A 10,927-nucleotide genomic window follows, 5' to 3' on the forward strand; every position below is an offset into this window, starting at 1 on the left:
CAGGACAGCCTCTTTCCTGAAGCCAAGAACCAATGAACCACACAGATCTAGTTTTCTTTAGCTGGAAAAATCTCATGTTCCTTCCTATCTGATAAACTGTGAGATTCAGCTGCTACACACAAGCAAAATGAGCAGGGCTGTTACATAAAAGTATGTAAAGAATTAATATAAAATATGGTGGAGTTTTTAATTAGAACAAGTTCTGAGAAAAAAGAAAGGCAGTTATGTTCTCAGGGGAAGAAAAATGGTATTTCATTTATTACTGCTAATGAGTGAAAACTGAAAAAAAGGTCTAAATTTTCTGTATTTTAAAATCTCCTCTTTTGATAAAACCCAGTTACTGAACTTTGTAGTCCAAAACTTGACAAGACAAAGGAAATTCCTGATTTTTACAGGTTCTGAATTAGTAAATATATGCTGATGTAAGATGTGCTGGGTGCTGAATGAAAACGAACACTTTAATTTCTATTTCTCACTTTTTTAATGAAAGATTGCCCCACATCTTTTTGCAGACCCACTGTAGTGGTTAGCAATTTTTAATAAAGGGGTACCTTTAATTTTTATGTTTCAGATTGATTTAGCAGCAACAGATAATCTCACCTATTTGACAGCAGTTTCCTGACTAGAAACCAAGAAATTTAAACTGCCAAGAGAACAAAGAACCACATCATAAATCAAAACAAGGAAAGAAAGAGAAATATATCTTTTCCTGAAGGACAGTGCATGTGCTGAATGCCTAATCCCACAGAGAACATCCTGTTAAACCTTGCAGAGCAGGAATGATTCATTTGCTGGACTAGTACCTGTTTCTACTTGTCAGCAACAGTCTGTCCAGCCAGTTGGGGCAGCATGGACATGAGGAAGGTAAGCCAGCCACAGAGGGGAGGATTTGTGTCACACTGTGTTTTGGTTTTGAATTTCTTACAGGTCCCACCTAGCAAGTATGAGTTCTCTCTGTGTCAAAAGCTATTTCTAACAATCTAATAAAGCATAGTTTTACAAAACTCAGCATCCTCAGTGGGCTGAAGGGTTTTGAGTAAATGTGTGACAGAATGTCCAGACCAGAGTCTGTTTAGAGTCCTGTCACAAGTTGCATAGTTGAAGATGTAAAAGTAAACAATGAGCAGACAAGGTGTCACTTTTGTCCCAAGTAACAATTTCTTAAATAAATACTAAGTAAATATTTGCAGAATGTTTAGCACATATCTGCAGTTTCCTGATTTGAATGCCTTTTTCAAGCAGTCAATATACATATAGATATTTATATAATTATATTTATTTAGCAAGCTCAAGGGCATGTTAATTGGCTGAAGGGGAAGGAAGGGAGAAGGGGAGACAAGTGAAGAAGGGCTTCATGATGCTGTCTGATCCTATTTTTTCCTTTTTTCCAATAATTGTTAGTGCAACAGTGTGATGTTAGAGACTTATCCCTCAGCTGCTGAAATGCACAGGCACTAGAACCAACACATAAAGTACATCTCAATACAAGTTATTAAAAGAAAAGAAGCTTTCAATTATAGTAAATTAAATCAGTTTAGTGAGAAGGTGTTAGAAAAATGCACGTAATTTATCTGATTATGTACTCTTGTTCTGACAGTACTTTGAAAGCTGACATCTTTGTTGGCAAATTATCCATTAGAATTTGGAAACAAAAAGTGTTCAAACTGATATTTGAAGTAATGACTCAGATTTCTTGGTCACACCTTTATTACCATTTACATGTATTGTACATGTATTTACCTTCTTTACACGTACTGTAAAGAGAAGCTGTGATGCTACTCAGTAAAATTAAAAGCCTTCCCCATTTTTTGTAAAAAATTCTATCCAGTAAAAAATTGCAATGAAAATGGATTGGTTAATCACTGTGTTATCAAACCACTGTGTATTCATGGTCATACTTGCAGCTGATACACTTGAAAATGGATGGATATTCTTTACTTACGTTCTCATCTGGGTAAACGGGTGTATTCATTTCAGTGGCATGCCGAAATTTGGATTTAGGAACTCCAGCAGTCATTTACAGAGAAAACAGGAAATGTCTCAGAAAAAAGGAAAATCCCAACCCACCCCCCCAAAATAGAATAGAATAGATAGTCTGTTTCAGTTGGAAGGGTTCTACAGCATCATCTAGCCCAAATGCCTGACCAGATCAGGACTCACCAACAGTTAAAGCACATATTAAGGTCATTGCTCAAATGTCCCTTAAATACTGACTGACTTGGGGCATCAACCACCTGTCTGGGAAGCCTCTTTCAGTGTTTTACCTCTCTTGATAAAGTAATGGTTTCTGTTATCCAGCCCAAACTTCCCTTGGTGCAGCTTTGAACCATTCTCACATTTCCTGTCACTGGATTCCAGGGAGAAGAGATCAGTGCCTCCCTCTCCCACTACCCCTCCTGAGGAAGTTGAAGAGACATAAAAGGAGGCACTTTCCCCTCACTTCCTAAGCTTTCTTCCATGCTTTTTTCTCTAATACTTTTGCTTAGGTGGGTGGAATTCCAAGAGTGAATGGCAGGGCTGTCCTGCATGGATAAAAACTTTTGATAAACATATCTTCTGCATCTTTCAGCATATGAGCAATTAATAGTGTTCGCATCTAACTAATCAAAATCAGAGTTCACAGACCACCACATTAATTTATACAGGGGAAACCCAAGACTTCTTGCAGTGTTAGTGTGTCAGATAGACTAGGACAAGAATGTTAAATGTTTTCTAAGGTGATAGTTGAGTTTCCTGTGAGCTACAGATGAATTCAGGTTTGTTCTCAATTCCTAGTGAACCACTTTATAATATCAGCAACAAGCATAGTGATTAAGGAAAATATCAGACTGATTTTTTGTCGCTACCTTTGTGCACTGTCTTTATGTGACATGCAAGATCCCTGTGAGAAAAGGGTTCATTTTACAAGTTACAGTTTTATTTACTTTTTCTTTTCCTCTTATATTTTCTCAATTACTAATGTTTTTTTCTGTTCTAATTCATTCATTCCCTCTATATTTTATTCAATGAAAAAGTCTCCATATCTCCCAACAGTTTTGCCTCCTTTCCTTCTGTGGTATGTACACTAAAATAATCACTCCTAAGACAGTGAATATGGTTGCTAACAGAACATCATCGGGCTTTAGAGCTAAATATCACAATGAGGTTAATGACAGATGGGAAATGCTCATACATTGCAGTCATGGTTTCAGTCTGTCTGCAAACACAGTTTGCATTACTTTATGTTTTGCTTTGAAAGAACCTCAACAGCTTGGGTTTCTTTTTAAGGTTAAGGTTAAAACCTATGAAATCTGAATATACCATTGCGTCAATAGCGAAGCAAAGCAAAGAAGCACGCATGTCCTGTTGTATGGGTGTCTGATTTTCCTCAGCTGAAAGCTCAAGCCAGAGATGTAGATTGTTTTTTGGTTTTGTTATTGGTTTTTTGAGGCTTTTTTCCACAGTCAGTAATAGTCAAAAATTCTTGGTTTACTACATTTTGTCAGATACATAACACTCCTATTTTCTGAAAAATGGTCATTTTCCGTCAGAGGGAGACCTGCACTCCATTAATCTACCGTGTCTAGGGAGAGAGGTCAGGTTTGAGCCCAGCTGCCTGGCAGCAGGAGGGCAGGTCCTCAGGGATGGCTTTGGCACTGTTGCACTCAAAGCCATCCACATCACTTGGGCCAGCTTGCCTCAAGAAAGACTTTATGCTGTGTGTAGAAGAATAACCACACTGCCTTCCAGGCCACCTCCACATAGGTAATATTTTTTTCTGCACTCTCTGCAGCTATCTCTCGACCTCTGTCTCTTTTGTCCCAGATCTTTCTAGCCTGGGTGAGAAAGATTTCTCTTGCATTTTCCTTGTTCTGTTAGCAGGTCTTATAGCAGGCAGCCTACTGATGCCAAATCCTGCATTTTATTATAATAGCTAGTCTTAAAACATTCAGACCTCAAGCTTTTCAGCTATCAGTAATTGGAGTTAAAAAAAACCAAATACACCGATTCTTGGAAGTGTTTGATGACATGATATGCCTGTTAACACATGATGTACTGCACTGCTGTTCAGAAAGCAATGCGTGTGACACGCAACAGATGCCCCATAGCCAACCCTGAGTAAACTTTGCAAATGTCTGACTGCCTAAGCCCAGATATATCTATTGCTTTGCAGCCCTAGAGAAGAATTACCAAAAGAGGTCCAAGATGATATAGCAGCTACTGGCAAGCATATGTGGACTTAAGTCTGAAGGCAGAGCCTTGAGATCAGTGCTCCTATTCCTCTAGAACTCTAATGTACTGTAGGAAAAGAGAGTTCTAGCAAGTACTGATGAGATGAAGAGGGAAAGAAGAAGCCAACCTGTGTCCTTTAGTAAGCTGTTAAAAGTTCTTCCTTGCTGGGGATGATGGAAATTTATTCTTATAACATTACACAGGGGATGGGCATATGGGTTTAATACTCTTAGAAATATAATAAGATCTCTCCAAATGCATGCAAAGAGGTCCTTTAAGGGTAGCTAGCATGTCTTACATTCTTGGTGCACATTGAGGGGTTAAGAAATCAGCATACTCTGTGGCCACAGAGATCACATGGGTAGTATTTCCCCTCAGGAGAAATATTTAGTCCATCCCAGAACAGAGTTTGCATGCACACTAACATCACTGCAGCATGAACAACAGTAGATTAAGACCTTGGCAATAAACAGGGAGTGGGCCAATGTGACAGCGTAAACATATCTTTTGCGTCTGCAACGTTCAGTAACATTCCACAATTCTTCTCTTCCTTCTTGTCCAAATGAGCTTCTTTTGGCTTTAAGCCACTTCTCCATGCTAATGTCAATGGCTTTAGCAACGCTAAATAGGCTGTGCCTGTTATCTTCACATCTTTTTTTTTTGCATTTTTTCATTGTTACAGCTGCTCAGCCAAACCATCAACAATTTATTTCCCACAAACTAAATTGAGCCAATATCATTGTAATCCAGTATAAACAGAGAAGCAATTGGTTCCAATTAGGCAAAAGTTTCAGTGTTTCCAGGCTTGCAGCCAATTTGTGGTTTATGAAATTTAACTAAGTTACAGCTTAATCAGTTTGCTACAAAAAAAAAAAGTTCTAGCCAACAATATCCTGATGATAAAGAAATATCATGGATAAAGGAGGAATGGATAAAAAGATCTTGGTGATGATTTTTTTTACAATAGCCATACCCAACCACTGACAGCAGAGAATCACAAAAATGAGAACTTTACCATTCTACAGGTGAACCAAGCTGCATAACATCAAGCAGCAGGGAGGAAGCTATGAAAAGGTCTGTCTTGCTGTTACTTTGCAGTTACCCTGATGTGGAAAAGAAAGCAGCCAGGTAGACAATTCTCACACAAATATGATCTAAGGCAGGTGCTGTAGTTAAGGGAGTGAATACATTTAGAAAGCTATGGCGATCATTCAAATCCTGGAGGACAGGATTAGAGCTGGAAAATCTGAGAACAAATGTAAGAGTCTATGTGTTTTAGAATCAATGTACAAATATGTAAATGAAGATTTAATGTTAATGAAGTTAGGAAAGACTGAATAACTCCTGATGATACTCTTGAAGAACCACACTATACTCTAAGGTTTACACTATTACAGAATACCAACAATGTTCTTCGGATTTTAATATGGGCAACACTGTTGGCATAACAGCTGGATAACAATTAAAATGTGTAGGGTTCATACTCATTCAGAATTCATCACTATAATGTTGCTAATACAGTAAAACCCAAATGAAAGTCCTCTTCCTTCACAGCTATTTTTTTGGCAGTACTATTCTGACAATTATCAAAAGACGCGCAGAATAGACAGTGAAAAGTTTAGGAGGACTACTCTAACAATATGGAAAATTTGAGAGCAGTTCAGTCCAGTCTACCCATCTTTTTTTTTTTTTTTCCCCCTAGGTGTGCATTTGGAACAGATTGTCCAGAGAGACTGTGGAGTGTCCCTCACTGGAGATATTCAACAACTGCCTGGAGGCAATCCTGTGTCATGTGTTCTAGGATGACCCTGCTTGTGGACCCATAGAAGTAGAAGTGGACCCATAGAAGTAGAAGTGGACCCATTCTGTGATTCTGTGGTTTGTCCAGTGCTTAATATTTCTGTCTTTCAGTTCCTCGTAATCTCCAAAAGACACAGAGAGGTTGGACCCAAAGTGGAACTCAACACTTAAAGTGACGTTTAAGGACATTTGCAAAATGCAGATATAAAATGAGACCTTAAAGCCCAAGGACAAGATTTGTGACAGCAATAAGGTTGTTCTGCTTTTCTCAGTGGATGGTCAGGGCTTTCATTTTATCAGAGAGGAGACCTGTGAGATCAGAATTTGCGTCTAAGCAGCTCCTGCTCACTTCTGTTATTCTGTGCACATAGAGAATATCTACTGAGATTATAAGATATTTTGGGTCAAACTTTCATTGTGGATCAACAGTTTTTTGATTGCTGGACAAAGTAGAGAATATCAGAAGGTTATCTCTATCCTCTAGTGATCAGAAATGTTTACAGTGCCACAGGAAGTCAGGTGTGAACGTACATCCACATTAAAGCGAAAAAAAAAAAGAGAGAGAAAGAGAATGACTGAGAGAACTTCATCAAAGAGTGGGCAGGAGCCACACAATTTGTCCATATTCCAGAGACTTGTATTCAAAGTTTTCCTCTAAAGTGGCCAGAATACAGATTTAAATAAATGTTCCTACCCCCAGGGGCACCATTGGTAATAATTTAATAGTGCAGTTAATTTTCCTCATTCAAAAATGCGTTGATAAAATCTAATCACCTCTCAGCAGACAAGAACTCATATAGACTTCAGTGTGGCTCCTAATGATCCCTAAGTAGACAAGATAAAGCCCCAGTTTTCTTGGTGTCTCCCACAATTCCAGTTCAACTATGTACTGTATAGATTACTTGTACGGTGAACTCAACTGAGAGCCAAAGGCTGCAATTGTCTATCTCTCTCTTTCACGAGCACAACTGCAAATCTCACTTTCACAGCATACATCTCCAAACAAGTCTGAGTGAGTTCTGAAGGTCTTCAGCACTGGTAAAAATTATGATTAAACTCAGCAGGAGAAATGAGAACAGGTGAATGTGATATAATAGCAAAGAAATGAGAGATTAAAAAACAGCAAGATAATTTTTTCCATGAAAGGAAATCTTAGCAATCTCAGGCAGAATTTATAATATAAATATATAAATATAAAAATATATAAATATATAAATATAAGTTTGTGAGCATTTGTAGTAAAGGATTGATCTGAAAAATTTATCTTAAATTCATCATTTATTTATATAATTAATCACAAAACTATTTATAAATTTAACAAACAGTTAAGTCAAAATCACATTTCACCTTAGATTAAAAAGACTCATGAGGAATGTTGACATATTTATTTTTCCTGGGAAGCAATGGGACAAATTTCCCTTGAGCAAAGAATTCATGTTCATCCTGGGTTCCTAGAGGTAAGACCAACGCCATCAGCACTCTCCCCTCTATATCAAATTCTTCTTTAGGGGAGGTCATCCAGGCTGAAAAGCACCTCCACCTTTAGGTAAGAGGACTGTGTGTTTGGACAGCAAAATCAGTAGCAAAATCTGCAACTCCCAGATTCAGCATTCCAGCTAACTCTGAAGGGTGGACCAACTTTACTCAGGTTCCCTAAAAGGTACAGAAAGTAAACCCGGTTCCCTGTTAAATAAACCTACAACGAGAAAGAGAAAGGAGAAGCATAATGGATTTTAAGTAGATTTTCTTCATTATTAGGACAAGAACAGTTAATGTACATTATAACAGCTTAGGAGCAGCTTCAATTGGTCCTCAGCTAGTCTTGCTGCAGGAAAACCCTTTGACACAAGAAATAGCAATAAGCTAAGTTTTAGTCATTCTGCCATGACATTTACCTCCTTTCTGTCCAGTACACAGGAAAATACATTGTGTAGGATTTATGAGTGCTCTCAGATATGTTCTTGTTTTTCCTGTGTTGCAATCTCATTATATTGAAGCAGCTATAGAAGGGTTATTGCACAGCAGTGACCCACACTGCTTTTAAGTAAATTTCCTCCAGGTCTCCAGATTCAATGTAAAAGAACAGGGAAGAAAACAGCTTAAACTTATAGACAATGCTGGTCTGAATTCTTACTGTTTTCATCCTATTTAGAGACCCCGTTGAGAAAGGCTGCCACACTCAGCAAGAACATCTACAGAAATCACTTTGTCAACTACTGCCATGTAATATCTAATTTATCTAGCTGAAATACCTGAGGTAAGGATGAATTTAGGGCTTCCTGATTATTCCATAAAAGATGCTATGAAAGTAAAGTGGCATCAAATGAAAGCCTGTATCTGTACTTTAATTTAAATTTTGTGTCTGTGTAATTGCTTCAACAGTGCACCAACAAATCTGTAAATGCAGTTTGAGTAAATGTTATAAACTTAAAAAGAAAAGCTGTTAAATCTCTTAACATCTGTAAAGTTTCTTTTAAACACTAGGAAACCTGCTCTCACTCATGATTTAACTCCTTGTTGGGTAAGGTAATATATCACGGATACACCAACTGGTCTGACTTTTTTGATTTCAGGAGTTATTTTCCCACTTCAGTTGAAAAGTTATTTTTTCCTTTTGTGAGGCTGTAACCTAGCAGGGGTAGAAGTAGAGTACACATTTTATTTTCTGAGAGAAGTTAAAACCATGCTTCTAATATATGTTTTGCCTTATTTAACATTATATATCATCACAATTGTTCTAAATGTTCAAAAACAATCTAGGGAACCAGGGAATATATGGAAATAATAAGCAGGGTGATACCAGTTTATTAATGTTAGTTTTACTAAGGCTTTAGACAAAATTACTGTTTATTTCCAAACAAAAATCTGTGTACCTTGAGAAACAGAAAATCAGAATCCTTTTTGGCACAGTAAGTCAACACCAGAGTCAATAGCTTTATTCTTCATTTATAGAGATCTACCTCTCAACAGTGAATTATGAGACAATATAATAAATCTACATCAAACTGTCTTTACTTTTATACAAACTGAGTCTTACTGTGTCAGTCTTGTCAACACTGCTGAATATTAATGGGAATAAAGTTAATTGCTGGGTGTATGAAGGTCTGATGCAGTCAAAGTGAAAGAAAGCACCTAACAGAAATCTGTCAATTTTGACAAGCTGTAATTTATTTCTACTTCATGATATGTGCCGACACGTTTCAAACCTTACTCTAGTCTTTACCATAAATTGCAATTATTATAATTCATAGTGACATTTGACACAGAGGTTGGGACCTAGTTTACCACATATAAAAGAGTTTACATCTCAGGGAATTCACTTGCAAACTCCAGCATGTATTTCTCATTGTAAATCCAATTGTTTCCACTCACATTGAATATGCAAAGTAAATTTTGTGACTTGCACTGCTAAAGAAAAGAAATAGCACATTGCTTTAGCTGAAATATAAAGTGTTTATGACAAAATATTTACAGATATTTAAAAACTAAATTTCAGTGTGACTGTAGAATTATAAGTTTTATAATATTAGACACTGGTGATGGATTAACAATTATAAACTTGATGGATTTTTTGAGTATTTTTATAGCCAATCAACATTGGTTATAATAAATGTTGTTACTGGTAGCATCAACAGCATAACGGAAGTTAACTCAGTTTAGTCCCTGAACTTTTGCTCATCTGTTACTCAGTATAGTTTATAAGAAAGGTGTTGATGAGTATTCAGTTCTTGGACAGAAGAAAAATTCCCAAGATGACTGAGTTTATGGTGAATGTCTCTAGATCTATAACCCTAGTTTTGAAGTCTGGGTTTATTATGAGCCTCGTCATTTCTAATGCTTAATACCAGTAACTTGCAAATACAAATATTTCTTTTTAAAATGATATCAATTTAGAAAAGATCACAAGGATTGTAAAGTTCATCAGATGATGCAGGCTATAAGAAGAAATGTGTTACCTCTAAAACAGCAGACTTTCAAAAAATTTAAAATTCTTCTGAAGCCACTGTAATTTTAACAGTAGTACCTGTGAGTTGTGATCACTGTGTATACTTTTAATTAACTACACAGCTTTATTTATCTTGACTGTACCTTTGCCTTCTCAGGCCAATATCTCATCACTAAGCAACTATTAATGTTCTTCCTGCCATAAAAGTTCCTTCTAAGAGAAATATAATCTGCATTTTTGCAAAACCTCAAAATTCCCATTTACTGCACTGAGATCAGAGTCAGGGCTTTCTTCCGACTTCTCTAGACAATTGCATTAACATTCTAGAGACATTTAGAGAACCATAAACAGATGAAACAACAACAACAATAATAAATAATAATAACAATGGTAATAATAATTCGTTCACAGGGAATAACAGAAAGATACCTATGTAAGATATCCAAGTATCATCTTCTCTCAACAGAGCACATTTTCAGTTGCTTCTGAACCAACAGCTGGCTTTACTGAGAAACTGGTAGAGACATTCACAGCATCACACTAGGGAAATCATACATGGACTAGATTAAGCTGAGATATTAAATGTTTTTTGTTACCAAGACTTTGGGATTTCTGTGGATTCTTATCATAGCAGAGAACAAAATAGTAAGGTGAAACCATTACTAACACAAGTGTGTCTATTTACATAGATAAATGATAGATGTCAAGGAATGGTGTTAGAGGACAGAGGAGTAGGAAAGTTTTCTATCAACCACGGAGATTAAATTTAGAAAAGTTTAGGGTTAGCAGAGGGAGGGAGAAATACAGAATAGCTTACAATTTTTTAGATATAATTTACTGATATGACTTTTTCCGTAAAAACTGCAAAGGGAAGGTTTATGAAGCTAGCATTGTTTGAGTCAAAAATGCTTGTTAGCCAGAACCCTCTCTGTCTTCCATTCCTTACGTAGCCATTTGGTTTTTTTTCAA

The sequence above is a fragment of the Corvus cornix genome, chromosome 5 (genome assembly GCF_000738735.6).
Source record: "Corvus cornix cornix isolate S_Up_H32 chromosome 5, ASM73873v5, whole genome shotgun sequence".
Taxonomy (NCBI): domain Eukaryota; kingdom Metazoa; phylum Chordata; class Aves; order Passeriformes; family Corvidae; genus Corvus; species Corvus cornix.